This window comes from Phoca vitulina, unplaced genomic scaffold (assembly GCF_004348235.1).
Source record: "Phoca vitulina isolate PV1807 unplaced genomic scaffold, GSC_HSeal_1.0 scaffold29, whole genome shotgun sequence".
NCBI classification, from domain to species: domain Eukaryota; kingdom Metazoa; phylum Chordata; class Mammalia; order Carnivora; family Phocidae; genus Phoca; species Phoca vitulina.
The window spans coordinates 15,169,316-15,186,676 of NW_022589732.1; positions in this window are offsets into that span (position 1 = coordinate 15,169,316).

Here is a 17,361-nt window from a genome sequence, read left to right on the forward strand (position 1 = left end):
GCTAAGGAATGGTTCCAGATTGAAGGAGAACAAAGACAATGACAGCTACATGAACACATGATGCTGCACAGAATCCCTTTGCTCTAACAGACATCGTTGGGACTAGAGACAAAACTTGAATGTGGTCTGAGGGTTAGTAATAGTGATGCATCAGTGTTAATTTCCTGATTGGAATGGCTGTGTTGTGGTTATATAGGAGAATGTCCTTGTCTGTAAGAAAGCACACACTGAAATACTCAGAGGTGATGGGGCATCGGATTGGCAACTTATTCTCAAATGGTTTAGAAAAATGTCTCTGTATACTTTCAACTTTTGTATAAATTTGTATTTGTATCAAAAACATGTAATCGGATAACTGATTTACATTTATGATTTTTAAGTAGAAATCATACCAAGTTTATATGTAGTAGTGAGACATTTCAGAGAAATTAGTTTCACTATATCTGTATGTTTAATTTATTAGATTTATAAAAATTACTTAGGTACTTAGGGAGGGTTTGTCAGACAATTGAAGTACTTTTAAAAGGAAATAGAATATACTACATTTATAAATGCAGTTTTAAATGGTTGAAAGTATTTAACTGAATCTGTAAATGGGACCAAATTATTATTTAAAAGTTCCTTAAAAGAAATTGCTAAAATATTCTAGACTTATAAATAGAAGAGTGTCCTCAACTGAACTTAAAAGTCTAATGAATAGTGACTTATAAAAACCAGAGTAAATACAAATAGTCTTTTTCTGGGTATTATAGATTTAACAATTAACTAGCATTGCTTCCACACTAATTTTGTGCCTAGAGCTGCTAGCACAAAGAAGAAATATAAAACATAATCTCTGACCTGCTAAGAAGATCCTAACTATTCAGTGTCATGAGATCAACTAATAGGAGACAAACACAAATAAAACTACATAGCAGGTGCCAGAAACTGACACTGTGTGGTATATCCTTGCCTAGAAGGCAGAACTCCAATCAAAAGGAAAATAAATGGAGGCAATTATAATATGCAGCTTTAATACTCAGGATGGGAAAGTCGACACTACAAGAACAAACAAACCTTAAATTCTAGAGGCTTAACACATAAGAGTTTGTATCCTGCTCAAGCAAATTAAATGCAGGCCACTAGAGATCCAGGCACCTCTCATGTCATAGCTTTCCTATCTCATTGCTTCTAGGGTTACTGCAGCAGGGAAGAGAGAAAGTGGAGAACTCACACCTGCTCTTAGATGCCTCAGCCTAGAAGTTCCAGGCTAGAAATAGTACTACCGTCCCACCTAACCAAAAAAGTTCTGGGAAATGTAGCCCTCCTGTGTGCCCAGAGAGCAGAAGAGAACCTCAAATCTGTTTTCTACCACAACCATGTATTTGGAATGGGAAGGGTGCTTAGGAACACAGGTTTTGTAGTCCGATGGGCCTGGGGTTTGAACCTAGATCTGCACTGTTAAAATAATAGTGTGACTTTGAGCAAACAAGTTCTCTGTGCTTCTCTGTGAAATGGACTAATAATAACTACCTCCGATAGTTGTTGTAAGAATTAAAAGGAGATGGGGCGCCTGGGTGGCTCAGTCGTTAAGCGTCTGCCTTCGGCTCAGGTCATGATCCCAGGGTCCTCGGATCGAGCCCCACATCAGGCTCCCTGCTTGGCGGGAAGCCTGCTTCTCCCTCTCCCACTCCCCCTGCTTGTGTTCCCTCTCTCGGTGTGTTTCTCTCTGTCAAATAAATAAATAAAATCTTTAAAAAATAAAAAAAATAAAAAAATAAAAAGAATTGAAAGGAGATGATATATCCGACCTTGATGTAAGGGCCCAAAAATAGTGGTTGTTGTTGCTGTTACCATTATTACCAAGTCATCCATTAACTGAACTTACTACTAAAAAGCAATGACTTTCTTCTTGCCTTGTATGTATCCATAGAGAGACAGGCCTACAATTTATTCACAATCCTGTGGGAAAGATTCAAGCTTCAGAGAGGGGGTAGCGTAAACCTGGATGGACCTTGTGTGGAGATTCTGTTCTATTCTAAATGCTCTAGAAAATGAAAGAAATTGGTGTGAAATGGAGATGCCTCAAAAGATGCAATAGTTGGCCCTTGGCCACCATCAGAACTTGCCTGCAGAGTGACTCCTGATCACGTGGGCCCAAAGGAAAACATGGAGTCAGAAGATCTGGCTGAAGAAGTTCTCTTCTACCGCTTTCCAATGGAACATTAGTTTCTCCTTCTTTTTTTTTTTCTTTTAAGATTTTATTTTATTTATTTGAGAGAGAGAATGAGAGAGAGATCACAAGAGGGAGAAGCAGACTCCCTGCCAAGGAGGGAGCCCGATGTGGGACTCAATTCCGGGTTCCGGGATCATGACCTGAGCTGAAGGCAGATGCTTAACCAACTGAGCCACCCAGGTGCCCAGAACATTAGCTTCTTTATTAAGAACCTATGCTCAGGGCGCCTGGCTGGCTCATTCAGTAGAGCTTACAACTCTTGATCCTGGGGTTGTGAGTTCGAGTCCCACATTGGGGTTAAAGATTGGAGCAGCATTTGAAGCAGAGGGAATGAGGTCTATGGTAAGATCTGCAAGGACTGGCCTTGGCGGGACCCAGGGTGGGGGGCGTCCTCTGCCTCTCAGAGGTGGTCCCACCTGGCTTCCCTTTCTCTGTCCTGGGGTTCGAGAAGTGGGTGTGTGACCACGAGGGGCACTTCTAACTTGGAACTCTGGTGGCAAGTTAGAACAGGGATGAGAAAGACTGGAGGGGTTGACACCAGTGGAAACACCGCTTCTGACTTGTCGAAGTGAGTGACAGTGGAAACGAAGGAGCCCGAGGCAGCCACTACGGTTGGGGCCCGCGGACGCCGAGTCAGCACTGAGCCGCAGAGCGAGCGCGGGCCGGGCTGTGGTTCGCACAGCTCGGCCACTAGGTGTGGGCACAGCCCACCTTACGGACTCAGCAGTGTGCTCCATGGTCTGCTTGGACACAGGTTAGGTTTGCGTAAAATATGCGCTAAGAATGTGTGTAATATTTTCAACCATTGTTTAGAGAGAGAGAAACCTCTTGCTTTGGGGAATTTTATCTACAAAGTTCATGGAAATGCGTATGTCGGCTATTTACTTATAAAAATCGGAGGATGCATGCCTGACATATGAAAGGTGCTAAGTAGGACTTCATTTCACACTAGTAGGATGCTAGTCAATTTAAGATACATTACAAACACCCCAAACCTCTGTGGTTCCTAACAACAAAGGTTTATTTCTCACTTGAGCTCCGCCGTGTCTATCATGAGCTGGCTGGAGCCGCTGCTCCCATCTCCCGCTCGCAGGGCCCAGGCTGGGGAAGCAGCTGTCGTTGCAAACATTGACAGTCACCCTGCAAAGGGACGGACCTCAGAAGGGTGTTGCACTCACAATGAAACGCCTCAGCCCAGGCACAGTACTTCCCCCAGGACTCCCGAGCTACCAGTTACATACATGGCCCCACCCAACCACAAGGGGCTGAGAAATGCAATTCCACCATGTCTTGCAAAGGCAGAGAGCTGGCCGCATTTGGTGATTAGTAGCAATGACCCCCCCAAACTAGCCCCACAGACTGGCGTTCGGGCGACTGGCCACAAGCAAACCCAACCAGTGGGAGCTCAGCCCACAGCAGCCGCTTGAGATGGCTATGCCACGTCGGAGAAGTAGGCTGTGAGCTGGGGCTTCTTGATGCGGCAGGTAGAAACACTTACCTATGAACAGAGGCAAATAATAAAATGGTATGGTTGTATTTGTCACAAAAGAATGTGTCTAGTTGGGAGAGAACATGACAAGGGTAGACTTTGTATCAGTTACCTAAAAAGATAAAAGCAGGTGGCGCCCTGCCTCCTACCTGGTTCCAGCTTAAAACCTTTAGAGAATAACCACGATCACCTGACTGTCTCAGGAGCAGTTACTCCGAAGAAAAACACCCCCTTCTGTTCTTAACGGGGCCAGGGTTTGAGGATACGACGGCAGGCAGGTCAGTAGCAGGCTGGATCCAGCAGGCAGGTCGCGATGTATTTTAGGTGAGAAGACAGGGCTTAGAGACACACTTTGAGAAGAGAAGTCATCCTCATCCACATGAAGGCCCAACCAGGAAGAATGGGGAGAAGGTGGAGAACAAAAACTTGCCAACACCACTGGATCCTGAGAAAGACAGAGCAGGATGTCAGAGGACCAGGAGGGCAAACATCTTGAAAACTGAGAGAGGAGGCCATCTCCAGCAGGAGGGTTTGGAGGGGAGGGAACCATGTGGATTTGCTCTCAGGGGTTGAAGAGAGTCCCTCCAAGCAGCGGGAATACACCAGCAAATGCCAGGGGTCTCGGCTTAGACACTGCAGCCCTGGACGGCCTCCCCAATTTCCCAAAACTGCCTCAGTGGCCTCCCTCGCTCTGTGTCCTTCCCTCTTCGCTGTCCCTCCCCTTGGACTGGGGCTACTTGGCACCTGGGACAGTGTTTGGCTCCCCAGTGCCTAGTCCAGTGCCTGATACTTGGAAGGCACACAAAGATGTTCAATGAATGAAGAGCTGGATGAATAGAAAGAGAAAGTATATCCAGAAACTAGTGAAGACTGAAGCTAAGGGTTCCAATGGGGGGAAAATAGAAAATAAAGAAGCAAAGAGAGGTGAAATTTGATTGAATTCAATAAATAATGTAGTCAGCTCCTCCGGGTCGTCAATGTGGATTCAGGACGTGAGGTGACACAGGTCCTGTTTTCAAGGTGCACGCAGTCCGGCACGTGGGAAGAGTGAGGGAAGCTCACCACAAAGTGCTGTGGATGTTTCCAGTAGGGAGAGCTGGAAAAGCAACCTGGATGATTTGGCATTTGAGATGGGCAGTTAAAAACACAGATGGCTTTCCAGGTAGGTGAAGCAGAATGATGAAAGGCACCAGTCCGGGCAACTGCAGCCTCCCTGACATACAGGATGTTAACATCTAGCATTAGACGCAGGAATCACTGGTATGTTAACAGCAGAGAGTGAATTCTTCTTCATAGGAATAATTCTGTACGAACATGAAACTGTGAGCACTTGGGAATGACTCAGACGGAAGGTAGAGCCCCTGCTGTTCTCCGTGTGGTCACCAAGCTGCTGTCACTGAGAAACAAAAATGCTCAAAAAAACAAATGCAAACAAAAGGTGTCAAAAGGCACCTTCCTTCCCCTTCACACCCACTTAAGAAGACCTACACAAGAGAAGCCAAAAACCATGTCATCATTGACTTCACTGGGGCCCTAAAAGAAAAACTTGTAGCTAATATTCTTTCCAAGAATCTGGATGGAATGTTTAGACTTTACATTTTGAAATTAGTGACTGTGATGTATTTGCCACAGTCACTTATCAGTTTGGGATACTGGGGAACTAACCAGTCATGGATTGGCCAGAGACCGGTCCCTCTCACAAGAGCCCCTAAAATTCTTCTTTTTCTTTTTAATTTTTTTTAAGATTTATTTATTTGAGAGAAAGAGCATGAGAGTGGGGGGTGGGGCAGAAGGAAAGGGAGGAGAGAGAGAATCTCATCAGGCACACACCACCCCCCCCCCTGCCGACCCTCACTATAGCCTGACACCGGGCTTGATCCCAGGATCCTGAGATCATGACCTGAGTGGAAATCAAGAGTTGGTCTCTCAACCAACTAAGCCACCCAGGTGCCCGCCCCCCCAATTCTTCTAATCAAATTCTGCAGGAGGCTGGGACCAAAGATATGGGAGCCTGGAGGCCTGCCCAGGCCTGCTGACACTTGGGGCCACTTCATGTCAGAACTGAACTGTGGTGACCACAGCCAGGCAGGAGGGGCAGAGCTGGGGGTAGGACTTTAGGGGACCTCACCTGCAGGGGGAAGACACACCTGCAGGCAGGCGTGGGTTCACCCCTAGCAGAGCCCAGGGGAACTGGTTTCTAACTCCCTGTCATCTGGCAGTTGGGCCCCTCAGCATCCAAGAAGGAAAAGGGCCCTCCAGTTTTCAGCAGTACTCAAATGTGAACCAAGGCAAACCTCCCCAGTTTCTCCTTGTAAAACAGCCTTCTATAGCTGTGGGAAGTGGCAGGATCAAAAAGTATCTGTACCCTCTCCAAAAATAAATCAAAATCCCTCCTTGATCTAAATAAAGTGACTTAACAAGTTTTCACTTAATTTAGAGAGAGGATTTGCATCCAATTCAACAATCTACCTGCCAAAAAGGCGCTTTATGGAAACTAAAGCAGAGTTATGAACCTCTCGGCAAACTTGTTTATAATGGAAATTACAAATCAGTGGCAATGATGTAATTATGTAGGATATTTTACAAAAAATTACTTCTCCAAAAAAAATAATTTCTCCTAACATATTTAGAGATACTTTATGTTCCATAGCATAAAAACCAGTCCCAGGCTATTTGGAGACCATGACATGGTGTATAATAGTGACATGTTTCTTTTTTCCGGTGAGTCTAAGTATTCACGTAGGCCCTTATCTTCATCTTTTTGGGGAATCTGATTTACAAATCATTAAAATCTAATGCCTTGTACTCAGAAGCAGCTCATGGCACCTTCACCCTGCAGTGGGCACCACAGGGATGCAGTGAATGGGAACAATGAAGGGCAGCAGAGTACAAACTGGAGCATCAAAGCCTGATGGGCTCTGCCGGGCCATCTCGAGATTACTCCAGATAAATTCAAATTAAACCAAATAAATTTTTGTCTTCTATAGGACACAGCATCTCCACCCTTGGGAAGGCAAAGGACAGGGAGAAATCAGAAATTCCACATGCCAAGTAAATGGGCAGTGTATAGGATAGGAAGAGTGCTGAATGAGAAATGGCATTTCCCAAGGTATGGACCCAAGATCACTTTAGGGAATACACAAAGGAATCTTTTTTAAAATTAATAAACATTGATATATATATTTAAATGAATGAAGGCAAGTGATATGGGCTTTTCTACTTATGATATTGATATAAAACTTCTGTTATGGGGCACCTGGGTGGCTCAGTCAGTTAAGCATCTGAGTCTTGGTTTTGGCTCGGGTCATGATCTCAGGGTCCTGAGATCGAGCCCCGTATCTGGCTCTGTGCTCATCATAGAGTCTGCTTAAGATTCTCCCTCTCCCTCTGCCCCTCCTCCCAGGTCCCCCCAGGACCCTGAGATCAAGACCTGAGCTGAAATCAGACACTTAACCGACTGAGCCACCCAGGTGTCCTTATTTTTTTTAACCTTTTAAAAATTAATTATTTATTTAAGAAATCTCTACACTGAACATGGGACTCAAACTCGACCCTGAGATGAAGAGTTGCATGCTCTTCCAACTGAGCCAGGCAGCCGCCCCTAAGGGAGACACATTTTAGATTCAAAGACACAGATTGGTTAAAAGCAAAGAAATGGAAAAATATATGCCATGCAAACAGTAACCGAAAGAACTGGGATGTCTACAGAAGTATCAGGCAAAATGTACTTTATAATAAAAATAGTTACTACAGACAAAGAAGATGATATACTTATAAAATGGCCAATATATTAAGAAGACAAAACAATTAATAAGCATACATCTATGGATATATATATGTATAACAAAGCCCCAAAATATATGAAGCAAAAACAGTCAGAACTGAAGCAAGAAATAGACAATTCACTAAAATAGTTGAAGACTTAATATCCTATTTTCAATAACGGGTGGAATAACTAGATAGAAGATCAACTAGGAAAAAGAAAAATTGAACAACACTATAAACCAACTAACAGACATCTATAGAATACACTAACAACAGCAGAATACACCTTCTTCTCAAATGCACATGGAATATTCTCCAGGATAGGCCATATGTTAGGCCATGCAATTTTTTCAATAAATTTAAAAGGATTGAAATCATACAAATATGCCTCTGATCACAATGAAAGTACAAATCTATAACAGAGGGCTATTTGGGAAATTCACAAATATGTTGAAATTATACAATATACTCTTAAACAACCAGTGGGTCAAAGAAGTCACAGGGGAAATTACAAAATACTTTGAGATGAATGAAAATGAAAACCCAACATACCAAAACTTATGGAATGCAATGAAAGCAATGCTTAGGAGGAAATGTATGGCTTTAAGTACCTATATTAAAAAGAAGAAAGATCTCAACTTGAGTAACTTAAACTTTCACCTTAAGAAATGAGAAAAAGAAGAGCAAAACTAAACTCTACTCAAACAGAAGAAAAGAAATAATAAAATTCAGAGCAGAAGTAAGTGAATTAGAGAATAGAAAAACCGAGAATATTAACAACCCAAAAGTTGGTTCTTTGAAAAGATCAATGAAATTGACAAACATTTAGCTAGACTGATAGAGGAAAAAAAGAAACAATATTCAAATTATTAAAATCAAGAATGAATTGTTAGTTGTACCCCCAAAAAATGTTCTATGAATAATTGTATGGTAACAAATCAGGTAAACTAGATGAAACCAACAAATTCCTAGAAAGAAGAAATTACTGAAACTATTCAAGAAGAAATACAGAATCTGAATAGATTCATAGTAAGTAAAAAGACCAAATCAGTCATCAAAAACTTTCCAACAGAGTAAAGCCCAGGACCAGATGGCTTCACTGGTGAATTCTACCATCTGTTTAAAGAATTAACACCAATCCTTCACAAAGTCTTCCAAGAAATAGAAGAGGAGGGATTATTTCCAAACACATTCTATGAGACCGATATTACCCTCATCCTAAAACCAACATAAAGAAAACTACAAACCAAAATCCCATAAGAATATAGATGCAAAATCCTCAACAACACACTAGCAAACCAAATTTGGTGACATATCAAAAGGAGTATACTCCACAACCACATAGGATTTATCTCAGGAACTCAAGGTTGGTTTAACACACAAAAATTAATGTAACTCACCTATTTATGGAACAAAAAACCAAAAACAAATGAACTCAATAGATGCAGAAAAAGTTTTGACAACATTCACCATTCGTTCATGATCCAAACACTCACCAAACTAAGAACTTCCTCACTCTGATAAAGGGCATCAATGAAAAACTCTCAGCTAACAGCACACTTAATAATGAGAGATTGAAAGCTTTCCCTCTTACACTGGGAACAAGAAAAGATGTCCATTCTTGCCAGTTGTATTCAACACTGTGATGGAGGTTATAGCCAAGACAAGTAGGCAAGAAAGGAAATAAAAGGCATCCAGATTTGAAAAGAAAGAAATAAAACTATCTCTTTCACAGGTGATAAGATCTTGTATATAGAAAATCCTATGGAGTCCACAAAAAAACTATTATTACTAATAAACAAGTTCAAAAAGGTTGCAGGATACAAGATCAATATACCAAAATCAATTGTATTCCTATACATTGACATTGACCAATCCAAAAATGAACTTAAGGAAACAATTAAATTTACAACTTATAATTTTATTCAAAAAGAACAAAATATTTTGAAATAAAATTAACAAAGAAGTGCAGCATGGTACATTGAAAACTACAAAATATTGTTGACTTAATAATAAAAAGATAACCTAATTAAAAATAAGCAAAGGATCTGAGATAGTTCTCAAAAAAAAAAAAAAAAAAGATACATAAATGGCCAAATAGCACATGAAAAGATCCTTAACATCATTAGCCATCATGGAAATGTGAATCAAAACCACAATGAAATACTCACTATGATGGCTATAATAATAATAAAAAAAAAACACAATAACAAATGTTGGCAAGAATGTGGAGAAGTTAAAACTCTTGTACAGTGTTGATGGGAATGTAAATGATGCAACCACTTTACCAAACAGTCTGGCAGATCATCCAAAGGTTAATCACAGAGTTACCATATGACATAGCCATTCCTAGGAAGAAAGCAAGAAAAATGAGAATATATGTTCACACCAAAAACTTGCACACTAACTTTATAAAGCAGTCTCCAGCATAGCCAAAAGCCAGTTATGTATAGAGCGTAAAACAATAGTGCTCTTTATGTGAATGGTTCATTAGCACTGCCTATAGCATGAGTCTGTAGGCCCCACAAAACCAAGTACCATGTCTGATTTTGTTCATCATTGTATATCCTCCATATAGCAGAGGGCTAAATAGTTGTTGAGTTATTGAATGAATAACTTGCAAAGAGGGGCGCCCGGCTCAGACTGTAAAGCATGTTACTCTTGATCTCAGGGTCATGAGTTCAAGCCCCACGTTGGATGTGGAGCCTACTTAAATACAAATGAACAAACAACTACTTTAAAAAAAAAAGGAATAACTTGCAAAAAATGGAAAAACCAAATAATGTGGCTTGCACTGAGAAACTAAATCATATTCACGGGGCACCTGGCTGGCTCAGTAGGAAGAACATGGGACTCTTGATCTTGGACCCACATTGGGTGTATAGATTACTTAAAAAATAAAATCTTAAAAAAAAAAGTGAACCTAACTTTGGAACCACCCCCCCGTCAAGAAATTCCAACCCCCTGTGACTCCTCCCAACTACTACCTCCTCCCTCCTCTCCAAACTAAACAGTTTTATGGCTTCTAACACCCCATTTTCATTTTGCTGATTTTTAACTGTATATAAATGAAATCATACAGCATGAATTTTTTTTGTATCTGGCTTTTTGGATTCAACATTACCTGTGGTGCTCTATGTGCTGTAGTTAATTTTCATTGTTGTAAGTACTCCAATATGAATACACTGCAGTTTATATATATGTTCTCTCTCTATCTCTCTCTCTTTTTTAAAGATTTAATTTATTTATTTGAACGAATGAGCAGGAGCAGGGTGGAGGGGCAGAGGGAGAGGGATAAGCAGGCTCCCTGTTGAGCAGGGAGCCCAATGTGGGGATGTGGGACTCGATCCCAGGACCCCGAGATCATGACCTGAGTGGAAGGCAGATGCTTAACTGAATGAGCCACCCAGGTGCCCCATATAGATCTGTTCTCTTGGTGGACATTTGGGTTGTTTCCAGTTCATGGCGATTACGAATGATGCTGCTATGAATATTCTTGTACATGTCTTTTGAGGTCTTGCCTGTGCATTTCTGTTAGTTATATCCTTGAGAGCAGAATTGCTACATCATAGGACATCATCTGTTCAGCTTTACTAATGCTGACAGAGAGTTTGCCAGTGTGTCTGAAAGTGTCAATCACTCCACATCCTTGCCAGCACTTAGTGGCCTTTAGTGGCTCAGTACTTCGTAGCTGATAGCTTCCTTTCAGAATAGGATGGTCTTAGCTAAAGGAACTGCAATGATTTCCTGGTGGCACAGCTTCTCTCCAAGCTTTTGTCCTTGTCTAGGTTAGTCCGGCTAACCTAACTTTTTTTGAAGCCATTTATGTTTGTTTTCTTCTAAAGTTATGGAATATTTCAAGCCTTGCAAAGAAAACACTAGAATTGTTTTCTCAGCTTTGCCAAGTGTCAAGATTTTGTCATATTTGTCTCACATCAATTTTTTAAGACAAAACTTTACAAATAAATTGCAATCCATGCCCCTCACTCCCAAAATGGGAGATAATTACTATCCTAAATTTATCATTCCCTCAAGTTTTTATACTTTTGCTAAATGTATGCATATATAAACAATATGCAGTATTGTTTTACATGTCTTAAAACTTTATGTAGTGTGGTATCATACCATAAATGTCCTTCTGCATCATGATTTTATTGGTTAATATGATTTTGAGATTTAGCTGTGTTCATTCATTCTTGGAGTCTGGGATACAGCAGTAAACAAAGCTGACAAAGATCTCTGCCCTCATGCAACTTACTTTCTACTAGGGGAAGACAAAAAGTAATATATGGGAATTACATATTTAAAGGAGATCATGCTAGAGAGAAAGGAAAAGTACAACAGGACAGGTGGGCTTGAGCATCTAGGGAAGAGGCATTTTTGACTGTAATTTATAATTGTAATTATAAATTGTAAACTGAGTGATTGGGGTGTGCCTTATGTTAAAGGTGACATTTGAACGGAGACTTGATGGAAGTGACGGAGGGAGTCATGGAGCACATTCCAGGTAATGTCAGAAAAATAATAGATGGGATAGAGGATGCCAATCACAGAGAAGCTTGTAGGCCATTGTGAAGATTTTTCTTTCCTCATGGAATGGGGGAGCCATTGAAGTGTTTGGAGCAGAGGAGGGATGTGATGATCTGACTTCTATGTTAAGATGTTGATTCAGGGCGCCTGGGTGGCTCAGTCAGTTGGGTGTCTGCCTTCGGCTCAGGTCATGATCCCTGGGTCCTGGGATCCAGGCCCAAGTCAGGCTCCCTGTTCAGCAGGGAGTCTGCTTCTTCCTTTCCCTCTGCCTTCCCGCCCCCCCCCGCTTGTGCTCTCTCCCTCTTTCAGATAAATAAATAAAATCTTAAAAAAAAATAAAATGTTGATTCAAGTATTTGATAGTTATTGTTACATCTTGTTCATTCATTTTAACTTTTGCATGGTGTTCTACTGTAGGATATACACTTATTTATTCACTCTATTAGTTTAAATTGTCTCCATTTTTATTATATACAATGATACAGTGGACTTTTTTTCTTATTTGTCCCTTGAGCCGATGTGGGAGAATTGTTCTAGAAGAATTGCTGGGATTGTGGGGTATTTGCCTCTTTAATGTTATTAGTTCTTGCCAAATTGCTCTGCAAAGAGCGCATCCCACTTTACATGGGCATCAGTTGTGTGTGAAGTTTCATTTGTTGTCTAGCCTCTCTGGCCCTTAAAATATCTCTCTGTGGTTTCAATTTGCATTTTTCTATCCCCGGTAAAGCTGAACACCTTTCCACACATTTATTTGTGGTTTGGGCTTTTCTTCTAACCACCTGATCATGTCCTTTGGTCAATATTCTAAGATATAGCTCCCTTTTTAAATTTATTTATCTTTATTTTAAAAGATTTTATTTATTTATTTGAGAGAAAGAGAGAGAGAGCACGAGCAGGGGGAGGGGCAGAGGGAGAAGCAGACTCCCCGCTGAGCAGGGAGCCCGACGACGTGGGGCTTGATCCCAGGACCCAGGATCATGACCTGAGCCGAAGGCAGACGCTCAACCAACTGAGCTACCCAGGCGCCCCTCTCTCTTTTTTAAATTGATTTTTTAAAAGTTCTTTATATATTCTAGATATTGAGCTTGTGTTAATTATACACAATCTGTTGTTGATTATATGTAATGTAAATAGCTTCTCCCCTCTCTGGCTTGTCGTCACTTTTTTTTTTAAGACATCTTTTGTTGTACAGAAGTTTTTAATTTTTATACAGTTGAATATTTGAATCCTTTTAAGGTTTGTACTTTTCGGGTCTTTTTAAGAAATGCTCCTCTATGCCAAGGTCATAACATTTTCTCCTATTCATCCATTCCTTATTTTGTAAATACAATCAATCTGGTTAGTGTTAAGAGGGAAGAGGAAGACTCATCTGTCCCTTTAGAGGTGACTTCGTATCTTGCCTGGATTCTTTAATGCTGATTTCATGGTTTAACTCTCGGTGGGCTGTTTCCCTCATTTTCAGGCTCCAGGGAAAGGTTTATTGAAATATCCAAATTCTAAGCGGATTTTTATTTAGCAGGCCTGGGGTGGGGGCCCTGGGGTCTGCATTTTGATATGCAAAGGTGATTTTGATGCAAGAGGTCTCTCTCTCTTTTTTTTAAAAGATTTTATTTATTTATTTGACAGACACAGTGCGAGAAAGGGAACACAAGCAGGGGGAGAGGGAGAAGCAGGCTTCCCGCTGAGCAGGGAGCCCGATGCAGGGGCTCAATCCCAGAACCCTGGGATTATGACCTGAGCCAAAGGCAGACGCTTAACGACTGAGCCACCCAGGTGCCCCAAGAAGTCTCTTTTTAAACCCTTAGGTAGTGCTTAAACACTCTTCCAGGTGTCCGGCAACTGGGGAATGAACCCACTTTTTCCTAGCTGATGATTTAGCTTCACTCTGCCTCCAGTTCCTCTTTGGAGAACCTCCCTGAAGGTTCTTCCACTAATGATGAGCCCCATGATGAGGCTCACGTGTAAAGGCTTAGCCTGGGCCTGGCTTGTGGCAAGACTCCGTAAAAGGCAGATGCTCATGAACCCGAAGGTCTCAAGCTCTGGGGTGAGCTGGCCCTGTTTCCCTCCTAGACTTCTCTCCTACCATGCTCCCCATCTTGGACAAGTCACTGAACCCCACAGAGTCTAGATTTCATCATCTGTACATTGGGATTAATTTCTGCTTTAGAAGGCTATGGTCAGGATTAGAAATGGCATATAAAATGCCCAGGACAGTGCCCAGCATGTGGTGCTGTTCCAGAGTCGATGCAAGCTGAGCACTCATGTTTTTAATTCAGGGTAAGCCGACACCTGAAGTTCAGAAACTGTTCCTACTGGTGTGGCACAGCCCCCGGCAGTGAGGGGCCATCGGCTGTGTCCCCTTCCAGTGCCTCAAACAATCCCGGGCATACAGGCTTTCCGTAAAGCTTTGCTAAACTAATGTTTCTTTCCAGGATAATATGCAATTCTTACATTCCAACAGTACCTCCAAAGAAGCCACAAAACTAGAAAAACATTGTTATTATTTTATTTAACAAGTGCTTACACAGAGCTTATGATATGTCAGGCCCTGTTCTAAGTGCTTAAATGAATTAACTCGTGTAAACTTAAACTGATCTAAAGTGCAACTCCATATGGAGTAAATTGAACCCTCCAGGGCGCCTGGGTGGCTCAGTCGGTTAAGTATCTGCCTTTGGCTCAGGTCATGATCCCTGGGTCGAATCCCAGTCGGGCTCCCTGCTCAGCGGGAGTCTGCTTCTCCTTCTCCCTCTGCTCCTCCCCCTACTCTCTCTCTCTCTCTCTCTCTCTCTCTCTCTCGCTCACTCAAATAAAACAAAACAAAACAAAACAAAAAGACTGTTTTGAATCCTCCAGTGTGCTGTATTCAGGATGCTGGGATTAAGCACCTGGCAAGAAGGGGACTCATGGCTGATTCTTCCCAAAGCTTCCTGCCTCTGATTGCGGTGGTTTAATATAGGGCGAAAGAAGCTTTTGAGTTGAAAATCGTGTATCCTTGAGCAATATTAGTTGCAAATCAGTTTAATATTTTAAAATCTATCCTGCCACTTCCCACCCATTAGGATGGCTGCTACAAAAACAAACAAGCAAACAACCTAAGAAGTGTGTGAGGATTTGGAGAAATCGGAACCCTTGTGGTTCACTGTTGGTGAGAATGTAAAATAGTGCAGTTGCTATAGAAAACAGCAGGGCAGTTCCTCAAAAAAATTAAAAATAGAATTACCATATGATCCAGCAATTCCACTTCTGGGTATATACCTGAAGACTTGAAAGCAGAGATTCAAAGAAATATTTGCACACCCATGTTCACAGCAGCATTATCACAATAGCCCAAAGGTGGAAGCAACCCAAGAAAATACGGGCTATACATACAACAGAATGTTAATTCAGCCTTAAGAAGGAAAAGAATTCTGACACATGCTACAACATGGATGAACCTAGAGGACCATATGCTAAGTGAAATAAGCTAGGCACAAAAAGACAAATACTGTATAACTCCACTTATCTGAGGTGCATATCTACTCAGAGACAGAAATAGAATAGAGAGAAAGCAGAATGGTGGTTGCTAGGGGCAGGGAGGAGGACTGCAATAGGCAGTTATTATTTAATAGGTAAGGAGTTTCAGTCTTGCGAGAATGAATGTAATTAATGCCTAAATGTATGTTTAAAAATGATTAGGATGGTAAGTTTTATGTGTATTTTACCACAACGATAATAATAATTTTTTAAAGGAGAAAAACAAACACAACTACTTACGTGATGGTGGAAAAATGGATGGTAGGCTACAGAAGCCCAGTGACTTGTCCATTCTATTCATCTTTGTGTGTGCTCAAACAATGTCTGGGTTTGTAGGTACTTAAAGACACTAGATGAATAAATGAATATTGCAACACACACACACACACACACACACACACCCTTCTGGCTAACTCCTATAGCCAAATAGGGAACCCTACAAGAAATGGAAAATGGAGTTTGTTGGAATAGAGAGGAAAAAGTGGAATACAGGTAGAGGTGAGTTTTTCAAGCTCTGCTTAATCCAGGCAAGAGCCAGCTGAAAGGCAGCTAGAGAGCCTGGGGCAGGTTCCTGGGTGGGCAGTGCGGGTAAAGCAGACGGAGTGTGGCACTCAAAAAACCGACGGGTTCCTGAGTCTGTCCATGGCCCCACCAGCCTACCAAGTTCTCTGAAGTAGGACTGCGATGTTAGCTGGGAGTCCTCTTACACCTCCCCACCCTCCAACAGTCACCATGACATTTTTTTTGTTTTTAAGGTTTTTTGCCTTGTTTTGTTTTTTCGGTAATCTCTACACCCAACACAGGGCTCCAACCTACAACCCCGAGATCAACAGCCGCATGCTCTTCCGACTGAGCCAGCCGGGGTGCCCTGACTTTTCCGTGGGACTTAAATCCTACCTCTAACTTATCCTTCTTTTCTACCTTTTTGCTGCTGGCCTGTGGCAAAGTGATTTCTAGTCAGCCTCCTCACCGCTAATCCTTCTCTTCAACTCGATTTATACAAAGTATAAAAATATAAAATATAATTTTATTTAACATAAAATATACATTTTTTCTAAAAATCAGTTTTCATACTTTTAAATAATGCACCTCATTCTCTACCCACTAAAATCTAAACTCAGATGTTGGGCGCCTGGGTGGCTCAGTTGGTTAAGCGACTGCCTTCGGCTCAGGTCATGATCCTGGAGTCCCGGGATCGAGTCCCACATCAGGCTCCCTGCTGAGCAAGGAGTCTGCTTCTCCCTCTGACCCTCCCCCCTCTCATGTGCTCTCTCTCATTCTCTCTCTCAAATAAATAAATAAAATCTTTAAAAAAAAAAAAATAGATGTTTAAGGAACTGTGTAGAACTCCACGGTTCCATGATTGACATACAGGCGGTGTTTGCTGTTGCCCTGGCCATTGAGGTTTTCTCATGGGTTGTTTTGTTGTTGTTTTACTTTTTATTATGAAATATTCTAACATGTACGAATTTAGAGAATAGAAGGAATCTCTACGTACCCCTTCCATAGCTTCAGCAGTTGTCAACATGTGGTCAGTGTTGGTGCATCTGGACCCCCACCAATTTCCTGGTCCCACACACTACCAGTTTTTTTGACTAGTGGGCTTTTTTTTAATCTTTGTGGGCTTCTGTCTGATTTTCAAATAATATTTCTTTTTTTGTGTGCATTTTTAAGCAGTCTCTACCCCCATCGTGGGGCTCGAACTCACGACCCCAAGATCAAGAGTTGCATACCCCACACACTAAGCCAGACAGGTGCCCCTCAAATATTTCTTATAAAAATTTTAAACATCACAAATGTATAGAACAGGGGCACCTGGGTGGCTCAGTTGGTTAAGCGTCTGCCTTCA